The sequence below is a fragment of the Bufo bufo genome, chromosome 8 (assembly GCF_905171765.1).
Source record: "Bufo bufo chromosome 8, aBufBuf1.1, whole genome shotgun sequence".
Taxonomy (NCBI): Eukaryota; Metazoa; Chordata; class Amphibia; order Anura; family Bufonidae; genus Bufo; species Bufo bufo.
In genome coordinates, this window is record NC_053396.1 from 187,135,214 (window position 1) to 187,154,068 (window position 18,855).

At 38.9% G+C, this 18,855-nt stretch overlaps 1 protein-coding gene and 1 pseudogene across 1 annotated transcript in view; both read right to left on the minus strand.

Moving 5' to 3' along the window:
* The window catches only part of LOC121009408 (cytochrome P450 2A13-like), a 210,177-nt gene that overhangs the window by 123,625 nt on the left and 67,697 nt on the right, over nt 1-18,855 (minus strand). The gene's annotated exons all lie outside the window — the stretch shown is intronic.
* LOC121009437 lies at nt 1,507-17,033 on the minus strand (annotated as a pseudogene).

Genomic DNA, 18,855 nt, shown 5'->3' on the forward strand with positions numbered 1-18,855 from the left:
GCAAGGGTTCCCCCAAGTGCCAAAGGTGAGGTGAGTATTTTTTTAACTCTCTGCCTTCTGTGCCACTCATGTACCCATTTTTAACAGCCATTAGATGTGTGTACATCTGTCTAAAGGCTCTTTCACACTTGCGTTGTCCGGATCCGGCGTGTACTCCATTTGCCGGAATTACACGCATTCTTCAAAATGCGTTCAGTGTTACTATGGCACCCAGGACGCTATTAAAGTCCTGGTTGCCATAGTAGTAGTGGGGAGCGGGGGAGCAGTATACTTACAGTCCGTGTGGCTCCCGGGGCGCTCCAGAATGACGTCAGAGCGCCCCATGCGCATGGATGACGTGTCCATGCGATCACGTCATCCATGAGCGTGGGGCGCCCTGACGTCACTCTGGAGCGCCCCAGGAGCCGCATGGACAGTAAGTATACTGCTCCCCCGCTCCCCGCTACACTTTACCATGGCTGCCAGGACTTTAGCGTCTTGGCAGCCATGGTAACCATTCAGAAAAAGCTAAACGTCGGATCCGGCAATGCGCCGAAACGACGTTTAGCTTAAGGCCGGATCCGGATTAATGCCTTTCAATGGGCATTAATTCCGGATCCGGCCTTGCGGCAAGTGTTCCGGATTTTTGGCCGGAGCAAAAAGCGCAGCATGCTGCGGTATTTTCTCAGGCCAAAAAAGTTCCGTTCCGGAACTGAAGGCATCCTGATGCATCCTGAACGGATTTCTCTCCATTCAGAATGCATGGGGATAATCCTGATCAGGATTCTTCCGGCATAGAGCCCCGACGACGGAACTCTATGCCGGAAGAAAAGAACGCAAGTGTGAAAGGGCCCTAAACGACATATAAAAATTGGCTCATTGATTTCAAAATGACACATCAGTTTTCAACTGTTGAGTGACTGTGCCCTTAGTGAAGAAGGTACCCGATAAAGACAAAATACACATTACAGTTAAATTTTTTATTAACACAAAATATTTACAAAATATGAGAATTTGATCACACGGTGTACATTTATCCAGATATAACCAGTGCTAAAAATAAGGAAAGAATATATAAATGTTTGCAATAACTTGTCTCTACGTTGCTTTTTTTTATTTTTGCAATTGATAATCTTCAAAAATTAGAGCTGTCTTCGTTTATAAATTCTAGATCTTGTAGGTTTCCTTTATGCGTTAAGTTCATCTTCAACTCAGGAATAGTGTTGAGCACGAATATTCTAATTGCGAATTTTAATCGCGAATATCGGCACTTCGAGAATTCGCAAATATTTAGAATATCGCAAAATATATTCGTAATCGCGAATATTCGATTTTTTTTTTTTTAAATACCAGTTCTAGCGAATTTTCATGCGAATATTTTTGGCGAATTTTAGGCGAATTTTCGCAATCAAGAAAATAATGCCTGGAGATCATGAATTCGCGAATTCTCGAATATATGGCGAACATTCGCCCAAATATTCGCGAAATATCGTGAATTCGAATATTGCCCCTGCCGCTCATCACTACTCAGGAACGAGGCACAACCTTCATCTGGTATGGATAAGGTCTCGAAGCGTTGGTGTTGGGCTCTGGTCTTATGCTGAGATTTTTTCTGTCTGTTGTAGGCTCCAAGGTAAACTTTTGCAGTATGGTGATTAGAAACAGGAAGATTTCCATGCGAGCCAGGCCTTCTCCCATACACATACGTTTACCTGAGAAGACAGGATCATCCAACCTGACAAGTTACTTTTATCAATGAATTATAAAATTGCACAAGAGTTTAAGCTCAAATTTAGCTCTGTCACATTAGTATTGTGTGATGATTTCCAAAAGTCTATATGAAAGAGCCTTTCTATAAGCAGATAGTTAAAATCTACTGTATCTTTACCTATTGTCTTTATTATTCATCAAAGGGGTTGCCATGACTTGAGATGAGCAAATTTTTAGTAAATTCAATTTGGCTGCTTCGCCGAATTTTACAAAAAAATTAGCTTTGTGACGAATTACTTCATCACGAAGCGCATTTTCAATTAGTGGGTGCAATAACAGCGAGCTGCGATAGCACCGCTCCCCATCATTGTACCTCTCAGTTGCCGCGTGCATACATGATTGCGGCATCTGAGTGTAAAAACAGTGTAAAATTAACATAAAAAAATTAAATCAAACTTACCGCCTCATTTGCTCGCGACGGGAGGGCCACCGCTATCTTGCTTGAAGATCTGACGGGAAATCTTGCACGGCCCGAGATGGCATCATTACGCCGGCCCGCGTGGTGACGTTATACGCCACCACACACAGGATTTCGGCCGAGATCTTCAATCAATATGGCGGAGGACGGCCCGTCCCAAGCAAATGGAGGAGGTAATTATGATTTTTTTTGTTCTTTACACTATTTCAGGTCAAAGCGATTCGCTACCATGAAGCACAAGGAAATTCGGCTTTGAGGCTCATCTCTAGACATGACATGTCAATGAGAAAAACCTTGCCACGTTGAACATGGTGTTTGAGCTGAAGGGAGCAAATTGTTGAGCAGAAGAAGCTGATAAGATTGATATATATATAGTTTAATGGGAATGTATTCCTCAAAAATTTTAATTTATTCATTTATATATCTGCTTATTCTGGGCTAAAGTCTCGAAGGTGGTCCTATCAGTGACTGACAGCCTTCCCTCTATGACTGTGAACACAGAGAGAGATATCAATCACTTATTGGACCGCCTCCTTGAATTCAAAGCCCATAATAAGCAGGGATTTAAATGTATAAAATTTTCATTTTACTGAATCTTTTCCCCACAAATCTATATATCAATCTGCTCAGCTCCTCTTGCTTATTAACATGCAGCCTGCAGAATACTTTTCATGCTGACAGGTTCCCTTTAAAACATCCCTAACCTTTCAACAAACTTTGCATTAACCAATAGTACAGTATGTGTAAATGAGGAATACCATATTTCTGGCCATTGTATCACTTGTAGCTGGCATTTTTAGCAGTTTTACTCTGCATAGTGAATGTCTACTTTGCAGTTCTCTCAGACATTGTGGGTGAAGAATATCTCCCACAGATTACACACAGAAAATAGGGGAGAATATGCTTTTTCTATGCACTCAGAAACAGCTCCATGATCTTGGAGGACATTACAGAGAGATATTCTGTATGTTTGTGAATAAAACATTTAGGAAGTTTATATCTAGACCCATGTAGTTCCAGCAGTCTGCTTGTCTGTGTGTGCCCCTGCTCAATCCCCCACCTCCCCTCTCCATAGACTTACATTAACATGTGTCATTTAGTCCTCCTGTGGAGCTGGTCCGTTTTGGACAGGATTAATGCATTTTTCAAAGTGAAAAGCAATTAGCAGAAGGGAGGAAAGATATAAACAGCTAATGACATGGCAATTAGACATTTCTCACTGATAAGACATATTGTAAAGTTTCTTGTGGTCATTTGTACCATTGATTTATGCAAAGTTATGTGAAAAGTTAGTAATCATTTTAGTGTTTTATGTGAGAGTTGTTACTTACTTTAATATGTAGATATGTAAAAAAGAGGCAAGACAACAGGTTCCTTGGCAAAACAAGTCAAGTTTTGGTCTTCCTAAACACAGCTTAGGTTCACACCATATACTGTTTGTCCTTAACCACCTCACATCCGCCCATAGGATATAAACGTCCTATGGGCGGATGTTTAACTCTGAAAGGACATTCTGGAACGTCCATTCAGAGATCGCAGCTGTTAATCGTGCAGCTGCAGAGCGGGTTGCCCGCTGTCAGTGACTGCAGGGCAACCCTTAGAGAAGGAAGGGACAGTTACCAGGTGTCCTTGCCTTCTAGATCTCTGTATACATAGAGCTCACCAAGCGCTGTGTATATAGAGCAGGAAGCGCTATGCGCTTCCTGTTCTGGCCCAGCAATCATGTGACTGGCGGGGGCCGGAGAGTGCAGGAGCTGTGGGGTCTTTCACAGACCTCGATCAGCCCTGCACTGAGGCTGTACAGCACAGTATAGTGCTGTACAGCCTTTCTGGGGGGTGTATTTCCCCTGTAACTGGGGCTACTATGTCAGCCCCAGTTACAGGAGAAATCAATAGTAAACAAAAAAAAAATGAAGTCGAATGTCCCCCAGAGGTCTTGTATGACTTTATGGGGGGACACAAAGTGAAAAAAAGTTTCACATGTCAAAAAAAAAAATCCCCAATCAAGTAATTAATTAAAATAGAAAAAAATAAATAAAATAAACATATTTGGTATTGCCGCGTCCATGACGGCCAGCTCTAAAAATATATCACATGATCCACCCTGTCCGATACACACCATAAAAAAGCAATTTTTGTCACCATACATCACGAAAAGTGCAACACGAAGTGATCAAAAAGGCGTATATCCCAAAAAATGGTACCAATAAAGCAGTCACCTCATTCCGCAAAAAAATGAGCCCCTACATAAGAGAATGGCTCAAAATAAAAAAAACTATAGCTCTCAGAACATGGAGATATTAAAACATAATTTTTGGTTTCAAAAATGCTAATATTGTGTTAAAGTGAAATAAATAAAAAAAAGTTGACATATTAGGTATCGCCGCGTACATAACAACCATCTCTATAAAAATGTCACATGACCTAACCCCTCAGGTGAACGCCGTAAAAAAAAAATATAGAAACAATGCCACAAAAAGTTACATCACAAAAAGTGTAATAGCAAGAGATCAAAAAGTCATATGCACGCCAATCAAACCATCATCTCATCCCGCTAAAATGGAGACTTTACCTAAGACAATCGCCAAAAAAAAAAAATTATGACTCTCAGAATAATGGAGACACAAAAATATGATTATTTTTTTTGGTTTCAAAAATGATATTATTATGTAAAACTTAAATAAATGAAAGAAAGTATACATATTAGGTATTGCCATGTCCGTAATGACCGCATTTATAAAAATATCACATGACCTAACCCCTCAGGTGAACAATAAAAACTGTGCTAAAAAAACACTTTTTTTGTCATCTGACATCACTAAAAGTGCTACACCAAGCGATCAGAAAGGCATATGTCCCCCAAAATAATACCAATCTAACCGTCACCTTAGTAACAAATAAAGTGGGGGACGGCACCACTACTCCGGCTAAGCGCACATGAATCAAGCGCTGTGCGTGGCTGGAGAGGACCCACACGTCACCTTATCCCGAAAAAATGAGCCCCTACATAAAACAATCTCCCAAAAAAAAATATTGCTCTCAGTATATGGAGACACTAAAATATCATTTTTTTTGTTTAAAAAATGCTGTTATTGTGTAAAACTTAAGTAAATAAAAAAGTATACATATTAGGTATCGCCACGTCCGTAAGAACCTGCTCTATAAAAATATCACATCATCTAACCTCTCAGGTGAACACGCAAAAAATAAAAAATAAACGGTGTCAAAAAAGCCATTTTATGTCACCTTACATAATAGTGCCAATCAAACCGTCATCTCATCGTGCAAAAATGATACCCTACTTAAGACAATCACCAAGAAAATAAAAAAAAACTATGGCTCTCAGACAATGGAGACACTAAAATGATTTTTTTTGTTTCAAAAATGATATTATTGTGTAAAACTTAAATAAATAAAAAAAGTATACATATTAGGTATCGTCTCGTCCGTAAGAACCTGCTGAATTAAAATATCACATTACCTAACCCCTCAGATGAACACCGAAAAAAAAAAAAGTGTGTCAAACAAGCCATTTTTTCACCTTACATCACAAAAAGTGTAATACCAAGCGATTAAAAAGTGATATGCACTCTATAATAGTACCAATCAAACCGTCAACTCATGCCAAAAAAAATGACAATCGCCCAAAAAAAAAAAAAACTATGGCTTTCAGAATGTGGAGACACAAATTTTATTTTTTTTCAAAAATGCTTTATTATGTAAAACTGAAACAAAAAAAACAAAAAAGTAGTAATATTTTTTGTTATCTTGTCTCACAAACAGTGTAATATAGAGCAAGTAAAAATCATATGTACCCTAAAATAATACCAACAAAACTGCCAACTTATCCCGAGTTTCTACTCCAGGGGGGCTTCAAATAGAATATGGTGTAAAAAAAAACAGTCCAGCAAAATCTGCCTTCCAAAAACCACATGGCGCTCCTTTCCATCTGCACCCTGCCGTGTGCCCATACACCAGTTTATGACCACATATGGGGGTTTTCTGTAAAATTCAGAATCAGGGCAATAAATATCGACTTTTGTTTGGCTGTTAACCTTTGCTTTGTTACTGGAAAAGATGATTAAAATAGAAAAATTGCCAAAAAAGTGAAATTCTGAAATGTGTATTTTCCAAAATGGGTAACTTTTTTGGAGTTTCTACTCTAGGGGTGCATCAGGGGGGCTTCAAATGGGACATGGTGACCAAAAACCAGTCCAGCAAAATATGCCTTCCAAAAACCATATGTCGTTCTTTTCCTTCTGCGCCCTGCCGTGTGGCCATACAGCAGTTTACGACCACATATGGGGTGTTTCTGTAAACTACAGAATCAGGGCAATAAATATTGAGTTTTGTTTGGCTGTTAACCCTTGCTTTGTTACTGGAAAAATGGATTAAAATGGAAAATTTGCCAAACAATAGAAATTCTAAAATGTAATCTCCATATTCCATTAACTCTTGTGGAACACCTAAAGGGTTAAAAAAGTTTGTAAAATCAGTTTTGATTACCTTGAGGGGTGTATTTTCCAAAATGGGTCACTTTTTGGAGTTTCTACTCTAGGGGTGCATCAGGGGGGCTCTAAATGGGACATGGTGTCTAAAAAACAGTCCAGCAAAATCTGCCTTCCAAAAACCATATGGCGTTCCTTTCCTTCTGCGCCCTGGGGTGTTTCTGTAAACTACAGAATCAGGGCAATAAATATTGAGTTTTGTTTGGCTGTTAACCCTTGCTTTGTTAGCGGAAAAAAAATATAAAAATGAAAAATCTGCCAAAAAAGTTTAATTCTGAAATTTCATCTCCATTTTCCATTAATTCTTGTGGAACACCTAAAGGGTTAAAAAAAATTGTAAAATCCATTTTGAATACCTTGAGGGGTGTAGTTTCTAAAATGGGGTAATTTTGGGGTGGTTTCTATTATGTAAGCCTCACAAAATTAACTTCGGATCTGAACTGGTCCTTAAAAAGTGAGTTTTGAAAATTTTCTGAAAAATTTCAAGATTTGCTTCTAAACTTCTAAGCCTTCTAACGTCCCCAAAAATACATTTACATTAACAAAATGATCCAAACATGAAGTATATATAGGGTAAGGCGCTGCACTCTAGTCTTCTATGTGATAGGGTGCAAACATGAAGTAGACATATGGGGAATGTAAAGTAATAACAATTTTTGGAGGTATTACTATCTTTTATAAAAGTAGAGAAAAAGAAATTTGCAAATCTGCAAATTTTTTAAATTTTTTGGTAAATTTGTTATTTTTTTATAATTACATTTTTTGACTCAATTTTACCACTGTCATGAAGTACAATATGTGACGAGAAAACAATCTCAGAATGGCCTAGATAAGTAAAAGCGTTTTAAAGTTGTTACCACATAAAGTGACACATGTCAGATTTGCAAAAAATGGCTCTGTCAGGAAGGGGAAAATGGCCTGGATGTGAAGTGGTTAACATATTTTCCTATAGCAAACCCAGATTCTTATGAAGCTTGTAATGTTTTACCTGTAGAAAATGGCATAAATGCATCATTTTTCTTAAAGCAACCATTCTCACTGAGAAAGTGTCCAGGATCAAATTTATTTGGGTTTTTGAATTGTTTTGGATCTTTCAAGACAGAGGTCCGGACTGGAAGTACCAGGGTTCCCTGAAAGTAAACATATGATATATTTAGGTCTAGAAAATCTTAAATGTTAAAAGTTGAGCCTGGTTGTTAGTTTATAGTAAGAATTGATCCAAGACATTGAGAAGATCAGCAGACCTTCTATTACCCTTTGTAGGTAGCGTTGCCTGTTTAGCCATGAAGCGTACATGCTTTTTAATACAAGAGTAGTTAAAGGTTCGAATAAGGCATTTCACCTAGCCAAACCAGTACCCTGGCCTCCACCGATAAGGGGTAAAAATAGAACTGTCTGTGGATTTCTGTCTTTTTCTTATGGAAAAGATTTTGGTTTTGTTTTAAAGGATGTTCATCCAATCAATTACACTAGATAGCTTTCGCTCTTCAAAGAGCTTATTTACATTTCCTCTTACCTAGAGTGCACGTCCTGGCCTATTAGACTCTCTATGCCAACTTAGTGGCCTCTACAAGAACAAGCTTTATTCTTCCAGATACCTTTGGAATGTCAAATCCTCTGAAGGTTGCGTTCTTGCTGACAGAATGAGGAGTGCTGTAGGGGCAATATCTGCAAATCTCTGGATCTCATGCACTACAGCTTCTGTGTACAGCATTTTACTCTTGTCTTCCATTGATGGACAGCGATCTTTGCCAATTACATTATCAATATCTCTGTGGATCTTCTCTAAAAGTAACAAAGTCAGAGCAAAAAACTATTTTTTAGTCTAGCATTGTGTTATAATGGAATACATAGAGCAGTTACAACCAAAATAATGAGCATAATGATCCATAACACAACACCCATTAAAATCAGTGGGCCCCTAATGTAGTTTCAGATCCTTCAGTTAAGATTCCACATGGGCACATGCATATGGATTTTGTGTAAAAAGAAATCTTGTCATGTTCTATAGAATACAGAAAAAACAAAGTTATCTGGTATGGAAGTGATAGACAAACAGCAGCGGTGCCCTTAAGGGAGTTGGTTCAATCTCCTAAATAGCTAAAAACAAAAGATGCGGGAACAGCGCTCTAACTAAACAGAAAATGTCAGTGATAAACTCCTGTAGATATGGTGAAATTATGAAGCTCAACCAAAGACCAGGGATGAATAAACTGAACCTGATTGTTCATGCAGGGATGGTAACAGATTCTTCTACTACTGGTCCTTGGATAATGTAGTGAGTCTCAGAAGAACTTTGACCAAACTCCGATCCCAAATAGAAGAAACAAACAAGTATTGATCTCAAACACCTTGTGCTGATCCACAGATCCCGTGCTAGAAATCCGACCGCTGAATCAAAACACCGGACCTTCAAAAGAAATGAGACAAATAGTGCAATACCCTCGGTATCCTCAATGGTGAGGATTTTATTATACTTACAATTAGTAAGATAAAAACTTGCACATAAAAATGCCCGACCCGTGTTTCGCTGTTCGCTTCTTCAGGGGCTTCTTCACCGCAGCCCCTGAAGAAGCGAACAGCGAAACCCGGGTCGGGCATTTTTATGTGCAAGTTTCTATCTTACTAATTGTAAGTATAATAAAATCCTCACCATTGAAGATACCGAGGGTATTGCACTATTTGTCTCATTCCTTTTGAAGGTCCGGTGTTTGGATTCAGCGGTCGGATTTCTAGCACGAGATCTGTGGATCAGCACAAGGTGTTTGAGATCAATACTTGTTTTTCTTCTATTTGGGATCGGAGTTTGGTCAAAGTTCTTCTGAGACTCACTACATTATCCAAGGACCAGTAGTAGAAGAATCTGTTACCATCCCTGCATGAACAATCAGGTTCAGTTTATTCATCCCTGGTCTTTGGTTGAGCTTCATAATTTCACCATATCTACAGGAGTTTATCACTGACATTTTCTGTTTAGTTAGAGCGCGGTTCCCGCATCTTTTGTTTTTATGTTCTATAGAATACTATATGCAGAGATAACTTCCCCAATGCAAACAGAGACACTGTATGACGGCACACAATACTCCCTAGAGCTCTATATCTACATGTGAATGAGCCAGGCAGAGTCAAGTCTAGGCTTTCCATTACTTGGGAAAAAGATCCAATGGTCTGGCCTAGTTCAAATTAGCCTGATATCCCTCTTTTTCCTATAATAAGGCTTGCAGAAGGCTCTATAGATTTACAGTATATCGGCAACTCAAAAATTGCTGAAAGCCACTAATGTGAATCCTGCTAAAACTGACTTCATTGCTTCTGGATGAAGTTTGTGTTGGGGAGTGTTGTGTCTTGTGTGTTTACGAAACTTGAGCGCTGGTGGAAAGGGTGAGAGGAATATATCTATAATACAATTTTAGCAAAAGGGGAACCAATAACATTGGCCAATTTAGATAGATGGGGATAGTGGTATCATTTGAAGGATATTCACTAAATCTGAAATCTCTAAGGTCACCCACGGAACACCTCCTTGGATCTAAGTGCAACTACTATTTCTACATCCCATATAGCTGAACCCCTGTGTGTATTGTGTCATTAACAAACATAAAAAAATGCATCAAATTGATCACCTTGTATTTCCGGATATTTCATGAGTATAAGAAAGCTATATCTCAGTGTCAAACTTGTAGTCTCTGTTCCAGCTAAGAATACGTCTATTATTGTCCCCTCTAGGTTCTTGTCATGAAATTCGGTGTCTGGATTATTTTTTTCCTAAAGAAAAAATCAGAATGCATCGTTATTTTAATGTTCATGTATTACCAAATACCTGCACACCCTTTCTAGTTGTATAATTAGTAAATAAAATGAATGCCTTAAATATCTTTTTTTCAACAATACTTGAATTTTGGCTGCTATGGGTACCCGAAAATGTGTTACCCTCAAAAGTTTCCATTGTTTTAACTATATATAAACTCACCTCCTCCATCTTTATGAGGAAGCAGTCTATGAAATCACGAGGGCAGTTCTCATCCATAGTCTCATGGTGGGTTTTCACCATATTTTTTATAAAATTTCAGATTTTGTCCATCATTTTAAAGAGCTTCAGGTGAGGACCAGGAATGTAGGACATTATTTTTGGGAGCAAGTTGTAAAGCTGATTGAGAGAAAAAGTCATAGACAAAAAAAACTGCATCAATATTCTTCTGTATGTTGCCATATGTCCCCATATTCATTATACTATATACTTACAGAATACTGTATGCCCACATGTGCAAAACAATGCTGCAGTGCCTGGAAACATATTTCTAACTTTGCATATAGTCAACAGCTGTTGTGATGACTTTTGTGCTTCCATGGTTACAGACTACAAACAAAACCTGTGTTGTCTGATCCTGCAGTCATTCTCCCTACTTTTTTTCTAAGATTCTAAAATGTTAGCAAGAAAATGGCAACCAATATGGGGAGGTGTGCAGGATCAAGCTGTAAAGGGCTAATTTTTTAGTTTGCAACCATTATTACACTAAGGTTTGCTTATTGAGGTGTAACTTGAAGCTGTTGGACCCCAATGCAAAATTTGTAACAGGGCCCCTCACCTTCCATGTGTTGCTTATAAGATTTATTTATTTTATGGCAGTTGGTTGTTTGGGTTAACACTTTAGCCTTTCTGCGACTGCTGCCATTGTTATACTGGTCTACCAGAGTACCAAAGGATCCTCCAATGGTCCCAGTCTTTGATAACATAGCGGGCTCCAAAGGTCCAGCAGAAAAAATAATTGGAGAAACCTTTTGTGCCAATTGCATGCCACTGAGGTCTACTTCTTTGAATCTAAACCTATTAGACTAAGCTGACGACATGGTGTTGGGTCCCAAAAAATAATTTCCTCCGATGTGCCCAAGGAACCCTAGTCTGAAACTGACTGCTACTTCTGCAACCTACACCTATGTTGCTGTCTGCATAATAACTGTGGACGCAAAACAGTAGGCTATCTGAAAAGATATTAAGGCTTACTCAAAGGCTGTTCTGTTCCAGTTTTGTGCCAATATGAACAAATCTGATGGAAGCCAAAGTGTGCAAAGTGTTTCTGAACATACATATTGGACACACCAAGCTGTTTAATTTCGACCATACAGGCTAAAGTTATCAGTAGTAGTAAAATCCTATAAAAGTTCTGAATTTACGTTAATAACATTTAATGAACATTTAGACATTTCGTAATACATACCTGGCCTAAACGGCTGTTGAACAACTTCGTAAGATCATGAAGAGATGACAAGAGAGTCAAGAATTTGTGGTCTTCATAGTCAAATCTTTCACCAAACACAACCGAGCAAATGACATTGGAAACAGCGAGTTGTAATATATATGTTGGGTCAAAGGGGTTATCTGTTAGTAAATACAGTAATACAGATAAAGATATGTGACCACATGGTTACAGACAGACATTACTTTAACTATATGATGTATTTCAATCACTGGGAAAATATGGATTATGGTAAGGATTACCACATAGTATGGTGTGGTGTATATGACAATCTCACTATAGCTGACCAAACATATCAGATTAAAATTGGCTGTAACCCCTGATTTCAGCGGCTCAGTCACTGTTCCAATGTGTTTAGGGCAATTTTCAAATCACATGCCTTGAAAAATTGAGCATGTCATTTTCAACATTCTTGATCATTTGTTCCACACTGGCGGAAAATGCAAATTTCAGTAGAGAAGAGATGGCTGTTGTCCAACAGAAAACTAATATTTATGGTGGCCTGAATTTATGAGACAAATAATTTTGGAATTAACCTTTATCCTTCATAAATTTTTCAGCAAGACGTTGGGCTTCTTCTTGAATTCTTTCTTCAACGCCCCTCTTTCCCATTCCAAAATTTCTCAAAGTTGACAGCGAAAATCGACGAAGAATTTTCCATCTTTCTCCATTGCTTGCAATGACCCCTGTAAGTTCAAGCATTCATATAAAAGGGTATTCCTGTTGCAACAAGTTTTCCCTTATTCAGTGAAGAACTGATAACTGATTGGTGGGGATTTGACCATTGTGATGACCGCCAATCCAGAGAATGGAGTTCCTATTCTTCTATCCTAATGGAGTAGACAGTCAACCGCACACCCTGCTGCTCCATTTATTCAGTAAACTCTGGGACTGTCAGAGATAGCCAAGGGCAGTGCTGTTCAACCTCTGGCAGTCCTATAGAAAATTAATGGGGTGGCAGGGTACATGATTAACCTCCATTAGTATGTGTTGGGATGGTAGGGGTCCCAGCGGTCAAATTCCCCCAGATTAGTTATCCCCTATTCAATGGAAAGGCAATAGCTTGCAGTAACTTTAAACCCCCATTTAAAGGGATAGCTAGGATTTTAAAAACATGGGTGCTTTGTTCAGTAACATATTATCTTCCATAGTGGAAATCTGGCTATAGCTGTGAAATGTCAATAATGTTGCAGTAGTCTGATACAACTCCATTTATTCTGTAAACTCTGGGACTGTCAGAGATAACCAAGAGCAGTGCTATTCAACCTCTCGCAGTTCCATAGATAAATAATGGGATGGCAGGGTACGTATGTAACTGGCTCATCCATTAGGATGTGTGAATGGAACTCTTATTATTGGGATGGAAAGGGTCCCAGCAGTCAGATTTCCACAGATCACTTTACCCCATCCAGTGGAAAGGAGATAACTTGCAGTAACTTTAAACCCTCATTTAAAGGGATTGTCTAGGATTATAAAAAAACATAGCTGCTTTGTTCATAAAACAGAAATATAGTATCTTCCATAGTGTGAGCCATAATGTCAATAATGTTGGAGTAGTCTGAAACAACATATCACCAGTTTGGAGTCATTTACCTGGGTACAGGATGTGATGGACATTCTAGGTGGATCTCTCTGTATGATGCTACAATGCACTTTAGTATGTATTGCACTGTGATATAAATGTATGCACTGTAAATAGACTGATATCTACAGATCAGTTGTATCATTACTGATGGATACTATGTGTCTGTGCAAAGACCTTCTGGGTCACTTGATCTGATTTGCATAAGGACCTTTAGCTGTAAAGAGCCCAGGGAGAACACAGGAAGGCAGCATGAAGAGTAGTACAGGTAAGCTACATGGTGATTAGTAGGCAGGGGATGGAAGAGTGAGCTGAGAAGCTGCTGATGGAAACAAAGCCAGATTTAATTATGCAGGCAACTATTTAGAATGTGGAGGTGATTGGTAATAGTAACAAGGGTACACCACCACAGGTAAGTCAAATATCGTAGTGGCGTTGAGACCAGAAATGAGTGACAGGAGGAAGCAGACTAGTCTATACATCATGGAAGCAGCTTATGCCTGTATAAGAGATGGACCTGTAACGAAGACTAACCAGATTGCAGCCTGTTGTGTGCAATAGTGTTTGTTGCATTAAAGAAAATGAGTGGAATGTGCACTGTGACTTCTACAAGAGGGATACCACAACCTGGGAGGACCTGCCTGTGCAGATTGTGTGGTACTGCGCCACATGGAGATAAAGCCATGGTGGTAACTGCAGAGACAACTATCTTCATGGCTGTCACTCTGAGGAGCCCAGAAGCAGATTATTGATGACCAGGGAGCTGACTGTTGCCACCTACAAAGATGTGCACCCATTTAGGCTACTTTCACACTGGTGTTTTGGTTTTCGTTTGTGAGATCTGTTCAGGGCTCTCACAAGCGGTTCAAAATGGATCAGTTTTGCCCTCATGCATTCTTAATGGATAAGGATCCGCTCAGAATGCATCAGTTTGCCTCTGTTCCGCCTCCATTCCGCTTTGTAGGCGGACACCAAAACGATCCGTCCTGACACACAATGTAAGTCAATGGGGACAGATCCGTTTTCACTGACACAATATGGCACAATAGAAAACGGATCTGTCCTCCATTGACTTTCAGTGGTGTTCGAGATGGATTCGTTTTGGCTATGTTAAAGATAAAGCAAACAGATCCGTTCCGAACGGATGCATGCGGTTGAATTATCTGAACGGATGCGTTTGTGCAGATCCATGACAGATCCGCACCAAACGCGAGTGTGAAAGTAGCCTTAACCTGTTGCCTCTACTCAATGAGACACTGCAACCACTAATTCTAATGCCTGTCAAAGACTGTTGGAACCATTAAGGTTGTTGCCCAATGTCAGTAAAACTTGCCTTTTTTAAGTTACATTTTTTTCTGCAAGATTATTTATACCATCCTTGAGTGGGAAGCCTTGCATGATACTCAGGACGAAAAAAGGTTCTGCCTATATGGTCTGATCCCTTTAAATCTGTGTGTGCTACAGTCAAAATTGGCAACACAATCTCAAACATTTTATTTACCATCAAATTTGGGTTTCTTTAGAAAAAATACACATGGGAAATAAGTATTTAGGAGATTGGTCTTTCCAGCTTTTTGGTAACTACAACCCAAGACACCGTGGATATTAGGTAAGAAAGCTCAGAGCTACTAAGCAGAACCTGTTACAAGAACTGCTACAAAAATAGCAATAAATCCCCTTTGGGATATGAACTGAAATAAATATACTTTCACAGCATTATGTACTTTAAATCGGAGGTCCTAATACTTTTATATGTTGTGAGCCACATTCAACTTTCAGTGATGGCCGAGAGGGAGAGGCAATTACAAAAATAAAGGAAATAAATATTAAATGTGGAGAAACATAAAACATGAAATTGCAAACATTTGCTGATAAATATGTCAGTGTGAAATTCAACACTTGTATCATACCATCCAAATCGGCACTGTTTGGTGGTAAATCTAGGATTGGCCAGACCACTGGGGACATGAATTGCTCTAATGTCCTACATTAAACTCTGCTAAATGATACACCATGTACCTTTATGACCAGGTTATTAACCTATTTTCTGAGCCTTTCCTAACCCACTGATGATGCTGGATGATTTACCAGCAGAAACGGGTTTAGGTAAAACTAAAAAAAAAAAAAAAACACTCTGGCTGATATGTGTAGTATAAAGATACGAAGGGTATAACAAGACAACTGAGTGGGATCTCTCTTTTCAGGGCGGGCGCTCTGTAAGGCTAGATAGCTGACTCTATTGCCATTGATTTTACTGATAGTAACCATAATAAACTAGAATTCTTGCAACTGTAGATACGAAAAAAAGATGAAAAAACTAAAAACGGACTACTTACCAGATACCGGTGAATCTAGAAAGCATTGAATATCTTGGAGTCACAGGGTAATACCAGCCCAACAGCCTAAAGATTTGCATCCTGAGTGATTTATAGAAAGAATGGGTAAGTGCCCACTGGGGCAACCTATGTCATTGTACGTGACCTATAACCACTGTCTTGAGTGTATCACTTTCTATTTTTAAGTCACTATAAGACATTTTTTTTTTTTTTTTTACAAGAAATAAAAGTTTCATTTTATAGGGTACTTTTTCAGTGATTTAGGGATATATATTGGTACCCTAATCCTAATCACCATAGATTGGTCTGTAACAATGTTAGTTGCCAGTACATATGTTCATATCTCAGGACACTCATGGCGAGCCACACAGCAGGGGGTCGCAAGCCACATGTGGCTCCCGAGCCACATTAAATCATGTCCCATGTGTCAAATATTACAGGTGTTAAAATTTGTGTAGACCAGTATAAAAGAAATTCTGATGAAAATCTAAGAAAATAAGTCTTTGCAATTTTAGTCATTTGCTATATCTGCTTACCAAAATCCTGAGTTAAAAGCTCTGTTACTCCGCTGTCTCCCCTATTACTAAACGCATCACTGCGGTCCACCAATGCTTCCTTCACAGCATCGTACCCAATCAATACTATAAACCGCAGGTTCGCCATGTAGAGGGTATAGACAGGTCCATATTTCTCACTTAGCTGGGGAGGTATAGAAACAAGAATATTACAGGTCTGAGCAGGAGCTCTATACTTAGAGATGAGAAGACTATCTTCTTTAACATCAAGATTGCAGACAGATTGTCATAAAATATCCTGTGTGTGATGATGGACTTGAAGAGCAGCTGTAAGAGATATGAATTTCCTAAGGCTTTCCCATGTCTCTTACTGGATCACCCTGGCTTGGGAGGAATTTTGAAAACAGATTTATAGTGAGAATTACTATAGAATCAGGGTCCTAGTAAGGGTAACATTTCAAGTAAGTTTACATACCTTGACTAAAGACTGTGTTAGTTCTGAGGTGCTGATCTGAAAGATATTCCCCAAGCCTGGTAGAGGTGTAGGTCCTGGGGGCAGGTTTTTAAGTTTGACTTTTCCCCACCATTTTATGAGGTAAATTAGGAGAGTGACTCCTGTAACCAGGAGAAGTGTTGAAGCAATAGCCAGAGCCATCCCTTGCCCCAGTAATCTGTCTGTACTATGTCCCTCTGTATTTTTATATGACCAGACAGTGGGCAACAATCCAGAGAACATGTAATCAATAAGAGCAGGTTGGACATGTTGGTGTAGAGTTGCAGCTCTATTGCATAATATATTGTAAATGCTGGCAAAATAAGCAAGATTGCTAAATATTATTGCTCAAATAGGCTACAGCCACATGTTCATGTTTCCTGATTCAAATTTGAAAGCTAAAATCGGGCGTGAATCATAAAAGTAGAGAAATTATTAGGGACAGATAAGACATTTTTTTTTTTTTTTATCCTATCTTGTTTTGATGTCTAAAACTCCATCAGGAAACCTGATTGTGTAGTCACACTCTATTTGAGTTATGGTATTAATTTGGCCTATTATGTCAGCATTTACAGTGTCTTGAAAACATATTCATACCCCTTGAATGTTTCCACATTTTTTCACGTTACATCCACATGCTTAAAAGTATTTTATGTAACAAAAAGGAGCAACTATGTGTGAAGTGAAAAGAAAACATGTTTTTAAAAATTGTATTCAGCCCCCCTGCAATTACAGCTGTAAGTCTTTTGGAATATGTCCCTATCAGCTTTGCACATCTAGAGGCTGACATTTTTTGCTATACATTTTTTACAAAATAGCTCAAGCTCAGTCACACTGGATGAAGAGCGTCTATGAACAGCAATTTATGAAGCCACAGTTTATCAACGGGATTTACGTCTAGACTGTGACTGGACCATTCGAACACCTGAATATGCTTTGATCTAAACCAATCCATTGTAGTTTTGGCTGCATGTTTAGGGTCGTTGTTCTACTGGAAGGTGAACCTCTGCCCCAGGGCCAAGTCTTTTGCCTCCTCTACCAGGTTTTCCTCCCTGTATTTAGCTCCATCCATCTTCATATCAACTCTGACCAGCTTCCCTGGCCCTGCTGAAGAAGAGTATTCCCACAGCATGATGCTGGCACTAACAATTTCCATATTTTATTTTATTAAACATTTTGAAAACCATGTATGATTTTCTCTTTACTTCACACATACTTGCTACGTTGTGTTGGTCTTTCACATAAAATCTCAATAAAATACCAGTTTGTGGGTGTAAGGTGAAAAAATATGGAAATATGAATACTTTTTCAAGACACTGTATAACATATTATGCAACAGAGCTGTGGCTGTACCCTAACATGTCCAACCTGTCCTCAGTGATCATGTTATCTGGATTGTAGCACTCTATGTGGTCATACATAAAAAGTGGGAAACATACACCTACTATTATTCTACTTTTAAGAAGATTTTGTTGCCCAAATTACGATAGTTTTGTAATGCTACATTGTCAGGGACACCTCTGTCTCCACATATGTTGATGGCCCAAATCACTGTTATCCCAAAGAAAAGGAATGACCCCTCTTTCTATCGTTCAATTTCTTCATTAAAATGTGTCTTAAAGCTGATAGGTAAAATGATTGCTATATGGTATATATATATATATATATATATATATATATTGTGGGGATTCGCTCTGGTAGGCAGGGTAAGCGGACGCAGTACAGAGGCAAAAACAAGGTTGTAAATCAAAGTTCAGTGTTTATTCTCACACAGAAAGAAAACAAGCCAAAAGTAAGTGTTCATTTTCTGGTGCCTGTTCACACCACACAAAGTTCACAGTGCAAAAAGACTTCACCTGGTCAGCAGATGATTTTCACCCACAGTCCGCAGCAGGCTTTAGAGGCCTGTTTCCCCAGCCTATGGCACTCACAAATAAATGCCTCAGTGTCTCAAACCACAGACTCCTCAGCTCCTCTGCCATGGAGGATAATCCACACC